The sequence below is a fragment of the Sus scrofa genome, chromosome 3 (genome assembly GCF_000003025.6).
Source record: "Sus scrofa isolate TJ Tabasco breed Duroc chromosome 3, Sscrofa11.1, whole genome shotgun sequence".
In the NCBI taxonomy this organism is placed as follows: domain Eukaryota; kingdom Metazoa; phylum Chordata; class Mammalia; order Artiodactyla; family Suidae; genus Sus; species Sus scrofa.
Genome location: NC_010445.4, coordinates 114,231,987 through 114,255,116, shown reverse-complemented (window position 1 = coordinate 114,255,116; position 23,130 = coordinate 114,231,987). Strand labels below are relative to the sequence as shown.

The 23,130-nt window shown below is 41.5% G+C and overlaps 1 protein-coding gene across 9 annotated transcripts in view; it reads left to right on the top strand.

Moving 5' to 3' along the window:
- NCOA1 (nuclear receptor coactivator 1) overlaps positions 4,037–23,130 on the top strand; it is a 253,867-nt gene continuing 234,773 nt past the window's right edge. Inside the window, exon 1 of one of the 9 annotated variants that reach the window (XM_021085898.1) lies at positions 4,037–4,386. The gene's annotated coding sequence lies outside the window, so the exon portion shown is untranslated. Of the gene's footprint in view, positions 4,387–4,783; positions 4,915–23,130 lie in introns of those variants that run through there. The other 8 variants (XM_021085899.1, XM_021085904.1, XM_021085907.1 and 5 more) reach the window with 8 other exon arrangements.

The following is a 23,130-nucleotide window of genomic DNA, read 5'->3' as shown; positions in this document are numbered from 1 at the left end:
GACACCCTACAGCTGCAGCATGTCCTTAGGGGACACTGCATCCTGTTAACTGTGCAGCTGGCTTTATCTATGCCTATTCTTTCAGCTTGATGAATGGCTGGGAAGATTTTTACCTTCTTAGTTTGAGCTAATTTTTATGTTTTCATGGACAATTCTAAGTGCCCAGGAACTATACTAAATGCTTTGCATACATTATTCCATTCAGTCTTTGCAATGATCCTTGGCTAGCATTCTGTCTTCCAGATGAGGACACTGAGACTTGGAGGTGTTAAAGAGGCTTGTTCAGAGTCACAGAGCTAGTTAAGTGGCAGAACCATTTCAAACACAAGTCTGCCTAACTCTAAACCCAGCCTTCTCAAGGTCCATAATTCAAGAAAATGTAGAAATAAAAGACTTTTAAAGGAAAACTGACAAAATCCTTTTTGTGAAGAAGGTAGGACCATAGATTGGAACAATTTTTCTGGAGGCCAATTTGACAAATAGGTAGTGAAAAAAAAAATCAAACAGGTACCCTTAGAGTTAGCAATTAATCTCCTAGGAATTGAACCTAAGGAAATAATTTTCAAACTCTGCACAGGGGCATGCATTCGAATTACAGCATTGTTATAAAAACAAACACAAATAAAACAAAAACAATGTAAACATTTCCCAGCAAGGGATTGGTTAATTAAATGGTTAAAGAGATATACAAGGCAAGAGTATTCATCCACTTTAAGGATGAAAATAAATTCCATAGTAAAAGACACCAGATTATCAATGAGCATTTGTAGTATGTCTATTATGTAAAATCAAATATTCAAATGTCCATCCACAGAGGAATGGATAAGCAAAACGTGGTATGTCCTTATGACAATATTATTCAGCCTTAAAAAAGAAACTTCTGTAACATGCTACAACATGGATGAAACTTGAGGACATTATGCTAAGTGAAATAACCCAGTCACAAAAAGACAGATACTCTCTGATTCACTTATTTGGGTACTTTAAGTCATCAAAATCATAGCGACAAAATAGAATGGTGGTTGCCATGGGCAGGGAGCAGGGGAGAATGGGGAATTCGTATTTACTAGATAAAACATTTCAGTTTTATAAGATGAAAAGAGTTATGAGGATGGATAGTGCTGATGGCTGCCCAACAATGTGAATGTATTTAATACACTGACCTGCACATTTAATAATGGTTAAGGTGGTAACTTTTGTTGTGTGTATTTTTTTTTTTTTGTCTTTTTGCTATTTCTTTGGGCCGCTCCCGTGGCATATGGAGGTTCCCAGGCTAGGGGTCTAATCGGAGCTGCAGCCACCAGCCTACGCCAGAGCCACAGCAACGTGGGATCCGAGCCACGTCTGCAACCTACACCACAGCTCACAGCAACGCCAGATCGTTAACCCACTGAGCAAGGGCAGGGACCGAACCCGCAACCTCATGGTTCCTAGTCGGATTCGTTAACCACTGCGCCATGACGGGAACTCCCTGTGTGTATTTTATTTAAAGAAGAAAGTGTATTAGGAGGTTCCCATGTAGTGAAGCAGGTTGAGGATCTGGCATTGCTGCAGCTATGGCCCAGGTTGCAACTGCGGTGTGGGTTTGATCCCTGGCCCTGGAACTTCCACATGGCATGGGTGTGGCCAAAAATAAAATGAATAGGGAAAAAAAAAGTGGGTTATAACTGTTTTGGTGAGTGATTATGCATATAAAGGGAAGAAAAGAAAGTCAAAGGGTCTTATTTATGAAGGAGTCTCACCCTAGAAAAGTCCTTAACTTTAGTGTCCATGGATGGTAAGATAAATAATACCTTAAGTTTCATTCATCATTCAGCACAATCTCAGAACTGCCTGTCCTGAGGATGTTTAAAAGATAATGAAGGAGTTCCCATCATGGCGCAGTGGTTAACGAATCCGACTAAGAACCATGAGGTTGTGGGTTGGATCCCTGGCCTTGCTCAGTGGGTTAAGGATCCGGCGTTGCCATGGGCTGTGGTGTAGGTTGCAGACTCAGCTCAGATCCGAATTGATGTGGCTGTGGGGTAGGCCAGTGGCTACAGCTCCGATTGGACCCCTAGCCTGGGAACCTCCATATGCCGTGGTAGCAGCCCTGGAAAAGACCAATAATAATAACAATAATAATAATAAAATAAAAGATAATGAAGACTCTGGGCTGCAGAGTGAGGGGCGTGGGCTGGGAGAATGAGATGCAGGTGTTATTAACCACTGAAGCTACGTAAACAAAAACCATGTCAATCTAAGTCAGAGGCAAGGGGAGGGGAAAAAATCAAACCTTGAGGATACCAATGTTATATGGCTCTGTGGAAAAGGAGCAAGCAGCAAAGAAAAGTGTTACTGAAGAGAAGTTCAGAAAACAAGTAAAGAGAAGAATGATGTAGAAGACGGGAGAGGGGAGGAGAGTTTCGAAAAGGAGGACTTTGCAGAATCAAGTGCTGTAGAATCTGGGCCACATGATGAGGGAAGGTTGAAGTACCCACTGGATCTGGCAAAATCAGCAGTGACCAGAGGGTAGCCCCCACAGGAGACAGTATGCCCTGTACAAGTGGCTTGTTTGTAGGCCTCTTTACACAGCCTGGATTGGACTAGACTGGAAGGTAGGACCTACGGAAGGGGATTAACCTGCTGAATGAATACATACCTCTAGGTATTTTCAGTGGTTACTGGGGATGCCAAACCAGGCGAGGGCAAGAACTAAGGAAATGCACCTAGGGCTCCGATAACAGGTCTTTGACAAGAATCGAATGAGTATATAAATGAATGAATAGGTGATGAATGTGGGGTGCCAGCTAAAGGTTGTTTTATGAGCAGGAAAAGGATGATGATCTAGAGAATGGCAGGATGGAGTACCTGCCTCTGGAAGAAGCTGCTCACTGCCTCAGAGAGGTGCCAGGGTGGTTGGTATTTCAAGGCAAAGTCAGGTTTCAGTTAGAAGAATTGGTGTGAAGGGCTTAAGGATTTCCAGAGGTTGAAAAACACGGAAAGAGAAAATGCAAAAAACACTGGGAGACTGCAGCAGCAGGACAGGATCGAGGTAGCTGCAGAGAGTTACCTGGAAATAAGGATGCAGGAAAGGATACATGTCTGCTTTACAAAGCACCTCAGCAGCCAGAGACTCATTCGTCCTTAGGACAACCCTGGGACAGAGATAGGTATTATATTGCCAGCCTTTGGAATGAGGGATGCTTTCCAGATAAGATGATCGCGGCTCAGAAAGCCTGTTCAGCCGCTGTTCCTCTAGTGACAAGGAACACTCTACTTTTGGAAGTAGCACTTCCTTTATAAAAAGCGAGTAGAAAAGAAGGTGTGGGCCCCCTTGAGGGGAAAGCTCTATCAATGACAGACATTTTGGGTAATTCATGGAATTGCAGAGCCAGACGCGTCTGTCAGATCTTTTCATCTATAAAACGAAGGGGGAAGATGATCTTTCTTTCCCCTTACCTAATAGCTTGTGAAATCATCTAGGGAACCACCTTCCAATTTTACAGAATAAAAAACGGGGCCTGAGGATGTGTCTTCCTCAAAGTAATACAAGAAATTAGCGAAAAGACAGGCCCAGAACCGACTCCTCCCGGGTCTACTGGGCCTCCCGCCGCTCCCCAACCCTCCCTGACAGATAAGACCAGCGGGAGGCTGCGGCCGGGTAGACTAGCTGAAAGCACCCTGGGGTTCAAGGCGGCTTCCCGGCCGCAGGGAGAGGAACGCCCCGAGGGGAGGGGAAGAGTTAGGGCCTCCTTTCCCACACTTCGTTAGGACGCGGGCCGGGGCGGGACCGCTGCAGCCCTCCCTCCCGTGCGCGGCCGGCAGAGGGCGCGGGGCTCCTCCTCGCTCCACAGCCCGGCGGGCGGGGAACCGGCTGCCCCGGGCGCGCCGTCGGACCTCGCGGGCCGCGGGTCGCCGCGGCCGGGCCGGGCAGAGGGCGCAGGGGCAGCGCGGCGGGCGGGGCGGCGGGAAGCGGGCGGGGCGGGGCGGGGCGGGGCCCGGAGGGGGCGGGGCCGCAGGCGGGGGGGCGGTGGCGGCGGCGGCCAAGGAGGAGGAGGAGGAGAACATGGCGGCTGCGGAGAGCGGCTGAAATGCCTGTTCTTCAGGCCAGGCGAGCGGGAGTCTGACGCGATTCGCCGAGCCCTTCCCCCAGACGGCTGGACCGCGGCCTCGAACGCCTGGGCCACCCTGTTCCCTGCTGCTCCCTCGAGTGGAGCCTGCGCCGGCTCCGTTTTGCATCCCCCTGCGGGGGTACCCCTGAGCCGGAGGAGGGGGCCGGAGAGCCGCGGCGGCGGCGGCGGCGGCGGGCTCCCAGCCCGGGCAGCGGCGGAGGCCGCGGCGGCGCCGCCACGGTCGCAGGCGAGTGCGGCGCCCGTCAGCGCGGCCCAGAGGCGGCGGCGGCAGGTGAGTGGCGGGCGGCGGGCGCCGAGCCTCCCGGTGGGTGCAGCTGTCACGAGCCGCGCGGCCGCCGAGGCCCTAGGGGGCGGGAGCAGCTGGCGCCCCTCCGCCCCCCGCTCTCCTTTCTCTCCACTCCGCTCCCCCTCCCACTTTCCCCGAGTTCTCCCTCGGCCTCGCGCGGCTGGAGGGGGCGGAGGTCGCAGCTGTCACGGGCACCAGCTGGGGGCTGCGCCGCGGAGGGAAACTGCTGCAGCAGCGACTTCGCTGCCCCCTTTCCCAGTTGCCCTAGTTAGCGCGGCCAGCGCGAGCATCCGCGGAGGGTGCGCGAGGCTGGCTGCCGCCGGCCGGGCGTGGGGAGCGGCGCCCCGAGTCCGCCGGCGCTCCCCGCCGCCGCCGCCGCCGAGAGGGGGAGCCGGAAGTCGGCGCGGGCGCCCCTCGGCCCCGGCGAGCGCGGTGACCTTGGCAAGCCGGGTAACCTCTCCGAGTCTCGCTTGCCGGGACTGCGAAATGGGGATGACCGTGGCGAGCCTTTCCGTAAGTGCAGCCTTCGACGGCGCTTCTATTTACCCCGGCGCGCTTGCTTTTTCCTCCTCCTGACGAGGGATTTCAGAGGCAGAAATGGGATGGATAAGTGAGCTTTTCTTGTTGTGTCTAGGGTTTGGTCCCCACCGTAGGATTCTGCTGAAAGGGCGTAAGAAGGGGAGCAAACATGTTGACTGGACGCCTGAAGGGTGGGAAGGGTTAATGGTCGGCGGCAGAACCCGAGCTGTTCTCTGGTCGCTTGGAAGAAACCGGACCCCAGGGTCCCTAGTCCTTACTACCCTACCCAGCTATGGGTGTTTTCTGTGTTTTTGTTTTTGAAGCAGTCCCTCCCATGGACTAGACACTGCCTCGGTTGACGATGTTAGAGGGAGACGGAGGGTTTGACAATAGAGCCTGTGTGTGTGACAAGGACAGTCCATGGTGCTGTGGCTGCAGAGTTTGGTGGGGAGGAAAACTTTAGGCTGGAGGATCTTTTCGCCTTTCAGGCTTGGCTCTCGTCGTTCACGGTAGAGGCGTTGAGAAGGCAGGTGCCCTTGTGGAGACGGTGACAGGCTTTTTTTCTTTTGAGACGGTGAATTTTTAATGTCGAGGATGATGGTGGTGAGTGAAGGGTTCTTGAGTGAGTTGCAGTCCCAGCACCCTGTGTTGATGCCAAGAGTAATCTCTGTGGCGATGATTTGTGAGGGCTGAGGCTTACACTTCAGTGATTAAGAAATCTTCAAGTGTCTGTACGACATTGCTGCGGTGAAGCTTAGGTTATGCTGTACTGCTTAAGGGGTGGATTTCAAGGGTTAAATTTGTTTGAGGTTTGTCTTCGATTCTGGAATTGGTTGGAGGTTAGTCTCAAAAAAAAAAAAAGTTGGCCAAAGGGGCCTCTCAGCTTGTTTCACAGAAGCCGTGATGTAGTAGGAAGGGGGTCAGATTTCTTCATGTTGAAAATAATGTGAAAAGAAAGTATTTGCTTAGGTCTTTTGGCTCTTGAACTAGAAATAGTTTTGGGTTAAAGGTAGTAGTGGGGTTTGATTCAGCCTAATAAATGGGCAGTCCTTGAACTATTTGTCATAAACTAGATAAACTGAAAGTGTTTCTTTTTTCTCTCCTGTATTTTATGGAAGGGTCTAATTTGGTTTTGTGAGCTAGCGTTGGAAATGGTTTCCCTCTGTTTCTTATGATGATTTTATGCTTTGGTAACGGTAGATCAAAAAGGGGGCCTGAATTGGGAATATATACTTTGGAGATTGCTGCTTATAGGAATAGGAGTTTGGTTTGATATTTGTAGATATTCTACACTGTTTATTTCATGTATTTAACTTACATTGAAGTTTGATTTTTAAGGTGCAAAACGTGAATTTTACATAGTTTATGGTTAATCTCTTCCTTATTTCTTTCTGAGAAAATCTGTAGGATTGTGTCTTTTAAATTGCTTTTTGTGTGGTTTAAGCCAAGGAGTACTTTAGATCTGCATTTTTGGGTAAGTGGTTTTATTGAAAAAAAGTTCTTGATGGAACTAATGGTGATTGTTCCACTTGAACTGGGATTATATAGACAATGCATTTTCCTCCTTCTTTCTGCCAGCATTTGTTTTTCTTTCTCCTTCAATTCCAGGGTTTCATTTCTAGAAATCTGGGCTGGAAACAGAAGCAGCAGTTTGAATAATCCCAAGAACTTGCTTATGCCAGGAAGCTGTAAGGGTAGCAAGAAGTGGGTGTGGTATAAAGATACTGCCACTGCTTAAGACAATTTAACTGTTGGGAGTCTAGGGTCAAACTTTAATTTTTGTTGAATTTCCTGTTTTCTAAGTATGTGTTCATCTTTTGGTGGGCAGAGGATTGGTTGCTGTGGTGCCGACTGGTGTATATTGTGAAAGCGCTGGCAAAATTTCATGCTTTTACTCTATAGGGACGGGCGGTAAAGAAGCCTAAATAATTTAAAGGTGGTGTTCCCAGGATGGAAAGTTCTCTGCAGGTACTCTTGATCCTGCTAATCTAGGGATTGGTCTTCACCAGGACTAAATGTTGAGTACATGATGAGGGTGATATAGAGGTGCTGGAAGGTGGAGTGGGGAAGAAAGGATATTGGACATTCTTTGAAAAGCTTTTCTCTGTTGGACTGTATATCAGAATGATTTATAATTGTTTTTAAAGGACATCTCTCTTGTCATCAATTTCACCTACCTTCTTCTAGAGAAATATTACCTTTGTTCCTTAATTCAGTTTGTCTTTATTGCCCTGTCTCTCATGGGCTCCACGTTGTTTGAATATGTTCCCTGTCTTTTGAAGTTGGTTAGTCTTAAACCATATAGCCTAAAATAGCTTTCATTTTAGGGCAGGTGTGGGAGGTCAACACAAGCACCAAGTAGAACCCTCTAAGTCAGGGCGTGAGGGGCTTCTCCAGGATGCTCCTTATTGTCTTGGAAGTGGTTTTTACTTTCTATGTACGATAATCACTGTCAGTGGAGGACCATGGACTACTTTCCTAGGAGAGATCTGAAAACAGGAGGTGGGCTCCTTTTTACTTTACCTGCATAGATCGGGTGCAGAAGAGTGTGGGATTAGGTGAAATATATGTATTTCAGGAGTTGAATGACAGCATTGTATCCAGTCTGAGCTGCAGAGCCATACAGATTTCTCTCCGCCTTGTACAACTTGCCTATGAGTTGAACAGACCAGATTGTAAGAAAGGACTTCTTCATTGCTTCTCTCCCAGGTTAAGCAGTAGCTTAGCTCTAGGTCATTTTGGTCACTAAGGATGGATCTTGTGGTCTCTGACCTTGTGGGGGTGAGGTCTAGTTGATTCAAGCCTTTCCTTCTCCCTTCTTTGTATTTTAGTTAGACTTTGTGCCTCTCTCAAGGGCCACAGGTCATAAAATGGCCTAGTGGCAACTGTGTACCATTCTTGGTTGCTTAGTTTAAGGAGGAGGTGTGGGTTTTTGGTTTTTTGAGCTTTTTTTTGGGGGGGGGGGTCTTTTTAGGGCCACATTGCAGCATATGGAAATTCCCAGGCCAGGGGTCTAATCAGAACTGCAGCTGCCTGCCTACACCACAGCCACAGCAATGCCAGATCCCTAACCCCCTGAGCAAGACCAAGGAAGGCCAGGGCTCGAACCTGCATCCTCATGGATACTAGTCGGGTTTGTTACCACTGAGCCACAATGGGAACTCCGGGTTCTTTCCTTTAGTTTAATTCTGTGGGTGCACAGTATTTGGATTAACATATAAATGACTATTTTATATTTCTGCAAGATACATGGTTGAATAAGAAGAATTATTACAAAACACTGACACCAACATTTAAGTCCAGTTCTAGAACGGCAAGTAGAGTGGGTTGTATCCATGCTTCCTCCTCCATTCCCCCATCTGCAACACAGTATTTTTGAGGCTCCTTGAAATGACAGGCTTTTAGAAAAGCTTAGTATAGTTATCATATTTTGAAGATAAATAGCTTATGCCAAGATTGAAGCTATAGTCACCAGAGGAGTTGTAGAAGACTTCAGATTAATCAGGCTAGTCACCTTCATCTTAGATATATTCTGATCTAATCTCTTCCCATGGATATGTTTCCTTGTGGAGGGTGGGAAGGTTTGGCTTTACTGAGAAGTCTTGGCACTGACCTTTGGGAACAGACAAACCAGACCTGTAACAATAGGTGCAAGCTCAGAGGTGAAATACACCTATTGACCGGACCAGAATTCTAGTAACACTGGATTATTTAGGGTTTCCAGAGTAATACTTCATTCCTGTTATCTGGCTTGTAATTTTGAGGCAATTTTTAAGCTTCTTTCAAGAATGGATATTTAACTTCAGACAGGGGATGGTGTCCAGGCTCTTATACTTAGTGATATAACCTTGGACTAGTTATTTAACCATACTGAACTTCAGATTTTCATGCTTAAAGTTGGAATAGTGTATTTAACCTCATATTGCTGTCATCTTTAATGTATTAAATAACAAGATATGTCTAGCATAATGATTGGCACGTACTAAGATTTTAATATTTTCTACATTTCCATAACCTAAACACATCACTGTCTAATCCATCACCAAATTATCTGATTCTTTTCTTTGCAGTTTCTTGTATTCCTCCTTTATTTCTGCCTCCGCAATATTGTCCTCCTCTCATTTTGCATGTGAACTCCGTGGGCCTGAGTTTCTTTATCATTAATTGAGCATATTGGTCTGAATCCACATTTCTTCTTGAGCTGAAATTCTATGATTTGTATGTTTATAGCTGTTTGCCTGCATGTGTTTGCTTCTCTAATCCATCCTCCATATAAATGCTGAAAAAATTCTTTTCTAAAAAAAATTTTTTTGGCTGCATCCTTGGCATGTGGAAGTTCATGGGCCAGGAATTAAACCTGCACTGTAGTATCAACTGGAGCCACTGAAGTAACAATGCCAGAGTCTTTTTTTTTTTTTTTAATTTTAATTTAATTTAATTTTTTTATTACTCAAATGAATTTGTCACATCTGTAATTATATAATGATAATAACAATCCAGTTTCACAGGATTTCCATCCCACAGCCCAAGCACATCCCCCCACCCCCCACATTGTCTCCTTTGGAGACCTTAAGTTTTTTTTTTTGGAGACCTATAAGTTTTTCAATGTCTGTGAGTCAGTATCTGTTCTGCAAAGAAGTTCAGACTGTCCTTTTTTCAGATTCTACATGTCAGTGAAAGCATTTGATGTTGGTGTCTCATGTATGGCTGACTTCACTTAGCATGATAATTTCTAGGTCCATCCATGTTGCTAAAAATGCTGGTGTTTATTCCTTTTAATGGCTGAATAATAGTCCACTGTGTATATGTACCACATCTTCTTGATCCACTCCTCTGTCGATGGACATTTAGGTTGTTTCCATGTCTTGGTTATTGTAAATAGTGCTGCAGTGAACATTGGAGTACATGTGTCTTTGCAAGTCGTGGTTTTCTCTGGATAGATGTCCAGGAGTACCAATGCCAGATTCTTAACCGGCTGCACCACAGGGAACTCCTCTAAAATATTTTTTGATGTTATTGTTTTTAGTGAACACTCTCTGGACAGATTTATCAAATGTAAATTATTTAAACTGATTCTGTGTTTCTCATTCCAGAGAATTTGCTGCAGAATGCTTTGTAAACTATAAAGTGCTACATAAGTGAAGAAAGTATTATAATCACCTGTAGATAATCTTTCTTTAATTTCATGTTTCATTTTAAAATCTTAATTGTATTTCCTTCCTTGTCTTTTATTTTTTTATTTTTATTTTTTATTTTTTGCTTTTTAGGGCTGCACCCTTGGCATATGGAGGTTTCCAGGCTAGGGGCTGAATCAGAGCTACAGCTGCTGGCCTACAACATAGCCACAGCAACACTGGATCTGAGCTGCATCTGCAACTTAAAGCACAGCTCATGGCAATGCTGGATTCTTAACCCACTGAGCAAGGCCAGGGATCAAACTTGCCACCTCATGGTTACTAGTTGGATTTGTTTCTGCTGCGCCACTATGGGAACTCCTCTCTTGACTTTTAAAAACAGTTGAAGCTGGTATGTTCTCTCAAAAGCTTGATTTTTATCACTCTTTTAGCATCAGTTGCTCAGTTTGTTCTGTGTAATAAATTTTTCTTCCTATCCTCCTTTTTCTTCTGTTTCTCTTTTTAGTATGTTGAATTGGCTTTCCTAATTAGATTAGAAAATCTTTGAGGTGGCATGAACGACAGCATTTAGAACAGAGGGTTCTTAGTGGTAATTTGGCACAACCTCGTTAATATTATAGATGAGAAGACTAAGCCGAAGCAAATATAGTAATTTTCATAGGTCACATAGTTGGTGTCTTTACTTGGGCAACAACCCAGGTATTTGGCTCTCAGTCTTCTTAATGAGAGTTACTCTTTGTATTTGAAAGTTATTATAAAGAGATTTAAATTTTGAGAATTTTAGGAAGATTTTGAGTAATGTGTAAGCTAGGAGGAAAGGAGTATTTTTGTTCTTTGGCCAAAAATGATCAAATCTTGTAATAAAGTAACTAAGGCTGCTCTCTCAAAAGGTACAGGTGCCTAGAGAGAAATGTCTGCTTTTCTTGTATGGGTCTCGTTCAGAGTCTGCAAATATTTATTGAGTACTGTCTCTGAGACAAACTGTACCCAGGTCCTGTGCTTGCCATACGTGTTACATTTTATAAATGAGGAACCAGGGCACAGGGAGGTTAAGTGGCTGGTATAAGATTGATCAGCTCATAGGTATTAGGGATGACATTTGAGTCCAGGTTTTCTGACCTGAAATCGCAAGCATACCTGTAATTTGGCTTCTTTCCAAACATGTTCACCACACTTGGCCACACTATAGCCCTCTCTTACTTTCTGGACTCCTTTCTCTTGTCTTTATGTACCCTAGAGACTGCTGAAATCACCATTGCTTTCTGATGATCCAAGAGTGGTATATTCCAGTTACTGAATGAAAGTATCACTTTAAGATTTTTGTGCTGTTTCTGATCTCACCTTTGTACTTTAGTAATGTTGATTCTTTGGTGCTTCTGTCTAAGTAAGCTTATCTTTGAATGGTTGGTTTGGATTCTTAGCAATAAATTCTGCTTCTCAAGTTTTGTTAGTATTTAGTTATTTAGCTAAAGCTTGGGTATTTTTTTTTTCATTTGGAATAAAATTGCTTGGTCATTCTCGTGTTTCCACTTGTATTTTGAATGGTTGATCTCATTCTGATAGCTTTAATATATTACATCTTACATATGGTTAAAATATTTACATGCTTTTATTATCGAGTATAGATTTGATTAACAGAAGGTATTCTACTGTGAGTGTATGTGTGTTTATATATATATATATATATATATACACACACAGAGATATCATACCATATTTAACCAGATATTTGAAGGATGAAATGTCCTTGCTTTTTGAAAACACCTGTATGTATAATTCTGGCTTTATTTTGAAGAGTTTGTTTGAAGGAAACCAGGGAAAAGATATTTGTTCTGCAGAGTCTTAAGTCCTACCTCCCTCTCCATTCCAGATGGTACAGGAAGTCTGTAATTGAATTTCTAAGTAGCCACTCATTCATTCAAGACATAGTTATATGAGTACCTACTTTGTTCTAGATAGGAAAGTTAAATGATAAGATACAGATTCTGTTCTTAAAGAGATTATGACCTAAGAGAGGTGGTAAGATGAAACACAAATACCTATATTACTGATTAAATGTGATGAGTGCTGTGATACTGAAATAGTACTTTGAGGAATCAGGAGATGGAGCAATGATTTTCATTTGAAAGGGGTCAAGGCACGTTTTGTGGAGGGCTTGGTGATGGACAGGAATATTGAAGGCAGGGGATGATTTCTGTATGAGTGAGGGGAGGGGAGAGCAGTATATTCACGAAGATTAAATAGCAAAGATGAAAGGACAGAAAGGCTTAGGGTTATTTCAGGAGTAATGAAGGGAGAAAGTGCAAGCAGGAGTGTGGCACCAGCTGAAGTGGGAGAGGGAACCAGATGTTCCAGGTGCATTTGTAAGATATTGAGGGATTTTAATGGCGAGAGGTGGAGGGGAACAGTGAAGTGTGTAGATCTGGATGAAAGTGAGAAGTGCCAGTTTTCCAAATTTACGTGCATCTTTTTTTGGCAGGTTTTATACCCCAAATTTTATATTTTCATAGTTTTTGAAATGATTCCATATGTAAGACTTACCACACTGGGAACGTACTCATTTTTATGTATGTTTGAGAACAGACTATTTTTTTTTTTTATTTGATGGAAGTTAGTACAAAATCTTTTTCACTGGCTTATGCTGTAATTTCTTTTTTTTAAAGCAGTAGCTATTTCTTTAAACAGTATGTTATCATTTGGCATTCTTAAGATAATGCAGCGGACTTATTTTTCAAGTGTAAAAATGTCATCTCCTTATGTAAATATATATCACTGTATAAGTGAGATTGGTCATGCAAGTTGAAAGCCCCTGGCTCTAATATAGTTCACGGTTTTACTGATTTATTTATGCCCTGCCATGTTCCAAAAAGGATTTAAGGCAGGATATATCATGAAAAGTGTTGGACCTTGTTCCAGCCCTGTCTATTATTTGACTGAATTGCTAGCCAGCATTACACTGAGGGAACAGTGTTGAAGACGACTGGTGTCACAGAATGTGCTGCAGTTGTGTCTTTTGCCAAACTGGTAGTAATTCAGAGGTTGATGCAATATAATTAGAGTACCTTTAAAGATAACTCCTTTAAGCTCTAGAAAATGGCTAGAAGGCACGGATGGAGAGCTTTGACTCTTGGGAGCCCAAGAACGTTTAGAGCAGTGGTCTCTACAGTAGGGTTTACATAAAATTATCTAGGAAATGGGAGAAGTATTAGAGGTCTGTTAGGAAGTTTCTTTACTTTCAGTCTGCTCCCATATTTTGTAGTTTAAAGGAGGCTGAGTAATTGGATTTTTAACTATTTTTAAATCTACTGTCTTTTAAATAGTAGGTTCTTAACATATATTATATCACAGTAAGGAGGCACCACATGGATCTTTTGTGAAATATTTCAAACAGGTTAACTGGTCATCATGAGGCAAAGGACTTAAGAATTGTCCAATTTAAAGATGACATTAATTTTCCTTTCACAAGAAAACAAATGTCTGAAATTTGCTGACATTTTCCTTTGACAATTATCTGTGAGTAGTATATCATTGAAAACATGCACATTTACTTAACCTGTCCCTTTGGATGATGGTATGTTCTTAAAAATAACTCAAAAAGTAACTGCCTTTCAAAACAAAGTAAAGTTCACTGTTATGGAGAGAGGATAATGAAAATGGTATTTAGAACTATTTCCATTGGATTTAATTGCTGAAAATGATACCTATTAACTGTAAGGATTTTTTCTATGTAGACTTGAACTTGGAAACAAAATTTTCTAACCTGATAAAAACCTTAGCAAAAGAGATGTTTTAGTAGGTTTTGAGCCCATCTACTGAAAAGATAAAAAACAGTGCTTTCTGATTAGTTAGTAAGAAAAACTGATTGTCATCAGGAAATATGGAAATGCACTATCTGAATTTTAGCAAAAATTTTTGCATAAATGGTGAACTGAGTTGAAAATTGAAGATCACGTTTTATTCAGTGCAGCAAGTGATGCAATTCTTCCCTTTTTTACTCATCTTTGTGAAGTATTTTTTTTGGCTATGATAACCATTAAAACCAAACAAAATAGTTATTTATTAAAAAAAAAAGGAAGTGAATTTGGAACCAAACTTTCAAGTTTCTGTATTACAAAATGTGAAAGCAAAATTAAAAAAAATAATGTTCAATTACATTATTCTCACCAAAAATAGTGGTAGTATTAATAACAGTATTTATTAGGAAGAGCACAAGGCTGTGCCATCAGTAGGTGATTTTACTGTAATAAATGTAATTCTTTTAAATTTCCATTTTTGTGTACGCCTTCTAAGGCACATAATTTATTGGTCTAGTTGGCAATGTATATAAATTATAAATAAATATATGTATAAGGCTTCTTATTCGAAACCGTTTAAACTGTGGGGTGTATGATAAAAACAGTTATCTCTGCTTTATAAGAACCCTTGGAGTACATGACCTAAGCATCTCTAGATAGGTTTGCTGGGGTTGGGGGGGGGGTCACTGAACATTCTGAAATTGTATGTACGCAAAGTTCAGTGAGTCTGCATTTCTCTGGGGAGAGAGTGTAAAGCTTTAACAAATTCCCCAAAGGGTCCATGACCTCCCCAAAGGTTAAGAACCTCTTTTGTTAACGACTGGGACCTCAATAACTCCATTCATCCAGTCTTACTCTCTTGCCAAATCTAATGGATATATCTGATGTCATTACTTAGGCCCGCAGTAATGACAGGATTTGCAGTCTGTTTTTCCATTTTGCAATAAATGTGATTGTGATGCCTTTGGTCTTTATAGATGTTTGAGCTCCTATCTGTTTGTTGCACAATTACCTGGCCTTCATCATTTGGCTGCTTTTATATATCATTCCCCACATCCGTCCCCCCAAATCCCAGGGAAAAAGAGTAGACCTTGTGTATGAGTGTGGGGATGGATGCATATGTCTATAGAAGAGCCTTGTATTAATTCAAGTGTAGGGAGACCCTGCTGGGTAGGCTGGAATTCAGAGTTGTTGTGGTATTAACTTCTTTGTAAATCTGAATCTCAGCTTTCTAAAGTCCCTTTTTATCCCTCATTTTTTGGCCACCCTGTGGCATATGGAGTTCCCGGGCCACAGATCAGATCCAAGCCGCAGTTGTGACCTAAGCCAATGCTTTGGCAAGGCTGGATCCTTAACCCACTGGGCTGGGCCAGGGACTAACCTGTATCCCAGCGCTCCCAAGAGGTTGTGGATCCCATTGCGCCACAGTGGGAACTCCAACATTGGATCCTTAACCTGCTGCACCACAAGGAAACTCCTTTCTAGAATCCTTAAGGTCTGATTTGCCATATGCTAAAAACACTGTCCAAGTTCTATCTCTCTTTAGATCTGTTCCTTTTTTCCTCACTGTCCTCATTCTAATTTAGGCCTGATGTTTGTGATGGTATCTAGAGTGGTGTCATTGTCCCCAGTGATTTCCTTCTTCAGCCTTTCCTAAATTTTTTTTTTGCAATGATCATCCTAATTTTTATTTTCATTGTATTATGCTACTTAAACCCTTCAGTGGCTCCTCATTACTGTCAAGATAAAGTTCCTTAGCCTGGCATTTAAAGCTTCCCAGTGTCTGGCACTAACCTGCTTTTCTAATCTCATTTCCTACTAGTCTCCCCCAATAAACCGTTCTAAGTAAAATTGTCAGTTATTGTCCCCTCCACATCCCCTGGGTTTCTCTGTTTACACCCCTTTATATATATCCTTTCCCTGGATTGTTCTCCCTTATCCCAGTCTCTACCTCTTGAAATTCTGTGTATCCTTACAAAGCTCAGCTCAAATTCCACCTTGCTTGTTAAGTGTTCAGACTATAAAATTTGAAAATAATCCCTTCCTTCTATGAACCCTTTTAATGTTTATTTTCCTTATTATTCATTTGATACTTTATACTGCCTTGTACTGTATAGAATTTTTTTTTTTTTTGTCTTTTTTTAGGGCCACATCCGCAGCATATGGAGGTTCCCAGGCTATGGGTCCAATTGGGGCTGTAGCCGCTGGCCTACATCATGGCCACAGCAACACGGTATCCGAGCCGTGTTTGCGACCTACATCACAGCTCATGGCAAGTCCAGATCCTTAACCTGCTGAGCGAGGCCAGGGATCGAACCTGCGTCTCATGGATGCTAGTTGAGATAAAGATGGATGCTTGTTAACCGCTGAGCCATAACAGGAACTCCTGGAAATTTTTTTTTTTTCCATGTGTCCCATCTCCCAAATTAGGGTTTGAGAATGGCAAAGGGAGATCATGTTTTATATTCTGTTCTCTGCAATGTCTTATGCATATAGATATTAAAATATTTGGCAAATGATTTGATCAAATCTTGATACTATTAAGTACTTATTAATGTATTTAGAGAAATAGGCCCTTTTTGTATGTGTGCCTATCTAAGTATTCTCTTTACTGTTTCAGGGTATTTGGGATATTGAACTAGAAATAAGATATTGCTCAGAGAGCCTGTAGTCCTACAGCATAAGTTGGCTGTGCTCAAAAGTCAGGGTTAGCCTGGTGACTCTTTGTTCTCCAGTATAGAGTTCCACTTGCCATGGATAACAGGAAAACTTGTGTTCTTTCATCTCTCTCTTTAGCCATATTGGAGACAAAAATTCCTAATGTGTTGAGGAGTACTACATTTCTGTTTTAATTCTTCATTACATTCATCTCAATAAAAGACAAAGTTTTATTGAATACTTGTTATTTGAAAGGCTAATGTGAATACCATGATTTTTTTTTTTTTTTTTTTTTGGTCTTTTTGCTATTTCTTGGGCTGCTCCCGCGGCATATGGAGGTTCCCAGGCTAAGGGTCGAATCAGAGCTGTAGCCGCCGGCCTACGCCAGAGCCACAGCAACGCGGGATCCGAGCCGCGTCTGCAACCTACACCACAGCTCACGGCAACGCCAGATCGTTAACCCACTGGGCAAGGGCAGGGACCGAACCCGCAACCTCATGGTTCCTCGTCGGATTCGTTAACCACTGCACCACGACGGGAACTCCCCATGAATTATTATATCATAGGGTTTGTCCTCTTTAAGGAGATTATAATCCTTATAGGGAGTCTCATTTGCTTTCAATCGTATATGAATTAAAAAATAATAATATAAAATGTGTCATAAAAATATATAACTAGCTGGTTTACTTAGTTGCTAACAGGTGGAAACTCCTCTAGTATTACTATTTTTAATCCTCACTTGAAATTTATTGACATGTATACTTGTTTCTGTTTTGACATATGTCCTTTCTGACCAACTACATTGTAAATTATAGAAAGTAGAGGCCATTTATTGTACTAGTTATGTGCCAGCACCACAGTGCTTTTCATAGTTCTTTATCCACGATATACATATATAAGTGTTGCTGATGATGCCAGGAGCATGGTCGCTTAGGCTTCCTGGAGGAAGTGGGATTTCAGTTAGGCTTCTAGGATTTGAAATGATGCTTATAGCATCATCCCATAGAATATGAAAAAAGTGTTCCAGAGTTAAAATAATAAAGTATGTATGTTTGGTGCATTATCTGAACATGGAGACTTCTTGGTTACTATGCCTTTGTCCCTGAAGTGACCCACGTCACTTTCTCGTATAGCCCATTGGCCAAAAGTGGTCACAGGGTACAACTTAAGAGCTGGGAAGTGTGGGCAAGAAATGACTATTTAGTGAGCAGTAGATAGCTTTGCTTCACTCTGGCAGAACTGGCTTTCTTCAGGGAGATGAATACCAGAATTGGTAGGCCCAGCTTGGACTTATTGAAGCAAGTAAGAATTTTTTTGTGTGTTAATCTAAATGGAAATTTTATTATTAAATTGATTTGTGAAAAGAACTATGTAGTGTTGAATGATAGTCCTTGGGACAAAGGAGAAACTTTACTAATGTCTACTTCAGGGGTAGGTAATATACATAGGTTTAGTTTAGAAGGTTTGTTACCATCTTCAGAGTTGATAATCGAAACAGGTGGAAAGTGATTTGTTTGGCTTTAGTAAAAGTGATCCATATTTTTTCTACATACATTGTTAAGATTACAGGGTGAGAAAAGTGAGGGGGGACATAAAGGGCTTTCGGACACTATCGGAGGCCATTTGCTGTCTGAGGATTTCATGGAATTTCTCCTCATGGTCCCTGGAAGTCTTTTCCCTCCTCCTTAGCAACATAGTATTGGTGATGAAGTAAAATCTGTTTCTCCATTTTTTGTTTGTTTTTTAATGCTTGGTTTGATAAGGACCGTTGGGTGATGGTTAAAATGTTGACCAGGTATGTAGGATTAGGAAGGCTAAATCCTTATTTATACATTAGGCTTAGTTTCTCCCAGTTTAATTCTAAAGTCATCAACTCTGAAATTTATAGAACTTTGGCTTTCTGACTGCATTCTGATAAATTTTTTCCTTTTAAATTAAAAAATAATCATATATGTATAATCAAGGCTCTATTCCGCTAACAAATGCAAAGAAATGGGAGTACATAGAGTTAAAAGGTGAAAGTCTCCATAGTGAGTTATATGGTAGCTGTTAGTTTAGGCTGTCTAGTATCCCCCTTTTCCACCCTTTTCAGGTTGCATTATGCTACGCCTTGGCCAAGAGGTGGGCCTGTGACCTAGGCTTGGTCTGTCATAACACTCCATTCCTCTGGTCACAGTGATTGCTGCAGGATGGCCATATGACCAAAGCAGGTTCAGACCCCTTCCTTGAGATTGAAAAACAGTTGGTGGGTGAGGAACAGGCTCATTCCTTTGGAGTTGCTAAGCTGAGATAGTGTTCCTGGCCAAATGAAGGAAGCCTAGGTACCATAGGAAAGAATGAGACCAACTTACAGAGTGAAGCACAGCTGACATACTCTCTCACACACAGATAACACTCACAAACGCACAATCATGCAATCTCATGCACTTGCATGTGTGAGAATGAGTCGTCATTGGAGCCTCTGGATCCACTTGAACCTTAAAGTAGATCCGCTTTATATTTTCTAGTTAAATGAGCTACTCAGTTGCCTAACTTGCTTATGTGAATTCGAATTGGGTGTCTGTCTCTTGGAATTGAAAGAATCCTGACCAATTCAGTCCCTTATTGGCAGCTATTCCTCTCCTCTCCTCCCCTGCTCACAGGAACATACTTTTTGAATTGTTATTTATTTATTTTTGGCCATGCCTGCAGCATGTGGAAGTTCCCAGGACAGGAGTCGAACCTGCACCACAGCAGTGACCCAAATTGTTGCAGTGGCAATGCCAGGTCCTTAACCTATTATGCCACAAGGGAACTCTTCCATAGCCTTAAAAAAACTTAATATCATGGGACTCTTTCTATGTCAGAATATGAAGGAGCCATTTGATCTTTGCATAAAATGCTGCATAGCATTGCAATAGCTATATATTCTATAATTTATTTAACCATTTCTTTTTTGATAGACATTTAAATAACTAGTTGTTTTTTGTTGTTGCAAGCTATATTTTGGTTAATATCCTAGTTTCTACTTGTTTTTGCACACATATGAGAACATACCTATGGAATTAATGTTATGCACATTTAAAAAATGAATGTCCTTTCAAACTCTTACTCCAAAGACTGTATCAGTTTACACTTTCACCAGGAGTATATGATAGTTGTGGCTTTTCCCTACCTTTATTACCTTTGGATATGATCAGTCATTTCTATTTGGGGCCTGTCTGATGGGTGAAAATGGTATAACAGCATTGTTGTAATTTGAAGTTCCCTGACTATTGATAAAGTTGATCATCTTATCAGATGTTTATTATATATTGGATGTTTTACCCTAAGGCTCTCTTACTCGTATTTTTTCACTTTCTTTTTGGGCTGCTTGTTTTTTTAAATTGCTTCCTAGCCATAATATGCTTATGATGTAGTTGTTTGTACGCTAACTAGAGATGGCCTTGTACTTAGCTGACCCTGCTACCTAGTTATTTACAAAAAAACAACAACAAAAGGAGTTCCCGTCGTGGCGCAGTGGAAATAAATCCGACTAGGAACCATAAGGTTGTGGGTTCGATCCCTGGCCTTGCTCCATGGGTCAAGGATCCAGCGTTGCTGTGAGCTGTGGTGTAGGTCACAGACTTGGCTCTGATCTGGCATGGTGGTAGCTGGCAGCTACAGCTCTAATTAGACCCCTACCCTGGGAACCTCCATATGCCTCGGCCCTTAAAAAAAAAAGCAAAAAAACCAACAACAAAAAAGATGTCTACTTGTTCCAAAAGCTACATCATATGTGTGTGTGTTTATTTATTTACAAATATCACTGGACATTTAATTGGTTTATATCTAATAACTTTATATAGCTGCCCAGTTCCTTTCTTTAAGTCCAGGGGTACATGTCTCATTTGGGTGGTCTATGGGTACTTAATTGAGTTAATTTTATGGCTAAGATAAAAGTTGAGAAATTCCTGTTTGGAGAATTTTCCAGGTCCAAATCATTGTGACTACATAGATTCTTGGGACTTAGCTAACAGTTTGTCTTGTGGTGCTGAATCAGAACCACTTTCAGAGGAAAATTTTGGTTCTGTAAGAAACTGTTTTCTGGCTCACCTCCATGGAGCGTTGGGTTGGCTGCATACTGAGATATTTAGTAGTTAGGTTCCTTAATTTTCATAAGAGCATATTAACCTGACTCTGCAGTTGACTGTGAAGGTATATAGTCTACCTGTAATTGTCAGGTAGAATAGAATAGCTTCACTCCCACAAGTACATATTCACTAACTTTGCTGCCCAATTCTTATCAAAAACCTAGTACTCAGAAACAGGACTCTTTGAGAATTGCTTAAATAATATACATTCAATGCATTGTTTTAGAAACAATTGGTTTTTACTTGGATAGAGCCAGAGTACCAGAGAGCTACATGTATTGATTGCACTGTTTTAGACTGGGGTAGAATTACTTTTGCAGAATTGTTATTTGGTGTGATGCAACTAAGCTTTATTGAGGGCCATTACAACAAACAGCTTTCTAAAATTTAGTACTGCTCTTATTGTAGAATTCTCTTTTATCTCAGTGCTTTTCTTGATGTAGTTGTAACTACTGCTACTACTGTTATTATTAGCTGCAGATCTGGAGCACTCAGACGGAACACAAAATGAGCTAATGGTTAAGGAACAAATACTGCTTTTAGCTGACGGCAAATGCTTTTGCCCAAAGGGAGGCACCATTATAGATGAGGGGTGATGTAATGGTTAGGGCTCTGGAACTAGGTTTACTGGGCTTGAATTTTGGCTCTGCTACTTCCTAGTTGTGTGTTATTTAACTTCTTGGTGCCTCAGTTTTCTCATCTGTAAAGTGGGGGTAATAATTGTACTTAACTTTACAAGGCTGTTGTGAGAATTTTGTGAATTTAAACATATAAAATGCTTAGAATATGCCTGGCCCAGGGGAGGTGCAGTGAAAATGGCTGCTGTTGTTTTCCCTCCTCTTTAAAAGAAAAATTGTGGTAAGGTGCATGTAACATAAAATTTACTATCATATTTTTAAATGAATAGTTTAAGCTGCTGTCATTTTCATCATCCTCATTATCACTAGGACCCATGTAAAAATATGTAATAATTTTTTCCCAGGTCTCGGTCCTAGGAAGAGCTGTGTTTCCTTTGACCAAATGGTTTACTTGTATTACATAGTCATCATGACTCTTATAACCTGTGGTATTTCTTTCTTTGCAAGGTAGCTTAGTCAGGTGTGCAGCTCATCCCTTGCAATGGTATATGACTTTGTGGCATATAGTTGTGTGGTAAACTATAGTTATCTCTGACCTCAGCTTATTTTCCTCCCTCATTTTCTCTTTGCCCCATTCTTGTCACTTCTTTCTTTTTAATTCTGATGTACTCTGTGATCTGTCTCAAATCTTTTTTAGAATAAGATGGAAATAAGCAAGTAATCTTCATTACAGCATGTTCTCATATTGAAAGTTCAGATTAATTTTCATTTAATTTACCTTAAGCTGGCTGCTTCTTGATGACAGGGAGGTGCTATAATTTTCATTAGGATTTCTCAAATGGCATCATAGGATGGATTACTTCTGAGAAGGTTCCTGTTGACAGCTAATCCTGTTGATGGTGTTACGTTTAAGCTTCCATTACAGAAGTGTTCCTTCCTGACTTTTCTTGTTTGTTTTTTCCCTTGACCTTTGCTCCAGCCTTCTCTTGTAGATTTGGGAGGTGGGGGGTTGGGAGCGGGGGAGGATCATTTTAAGAACTTGTAAACCTGTGGTCTTTAAAAATACTCTTCAGAATAAGACTTTTATTGTAGGTGTAGCATAGGCAGAGCAAAGGGTACATGTGTTGTTATTGTTACGTTTCTTTTAAAAGCCAGGATGCCATTTTATTGATTGTCAAGGGATAAAAGGAAATTTCCCAAAGCCTAAAATATTCCTGTATATTCTGGTTATATCACTAGTGTATTCTCTCCCCCAAGTGGAAATGTACAATGGGGCTGAATCTATTGTGTTTTTTCGTGGGGAGAATTAAAAAAAATTTTTTTTGACATCAGGATTGATTGAAATGCCTTTTATGTCTTTTTAAAATTTGTAGATGCCTTCTTTTTCCCTCCCTCTCTTTTTTTCCTTTTAGTTTGTCTGTTGAAGAACCTGGGTGGTTTGTCCTATAGTTTTTTACAGTCTGGATTTCTGTTTAGTTTAACATATTCTCTACCCTCTGTATATCCTGTAAATAGTAGTTTGATGTAGAAGCTTGATGAAAGTTTAATTTGGGGGTGGGGGCAAGATGACTTTATAGATGGTATAATGAGACATATGCAATGTCTAGTTGTCTTTTGTGATGTTAGCAGCTGTGAGTATTGCTATTGGCTTTTGGGACTTAAAATCTTAGTGATCACCATGGTATCTTGATGAGAAAAGGGAAGCATTGCCTGGAAATGGTGGTGTCTACGCTGTACAGATAGGACTCCTGGTAATCATTTGAGAATGAAGCTGTGTTGTGTAGGCTCAAACAAGACCTAGCTTTCAGTCTTGGCTTCCTTGTTTAGGAGCTGTTTGATCTTGCATAATTAACAACAGCAGCAGCAGCAATAGCAGCAGCTACCATTTATTTAGTGCTTATTTTACATAAGGTTCTGTGCTGAGTGTTTTGTG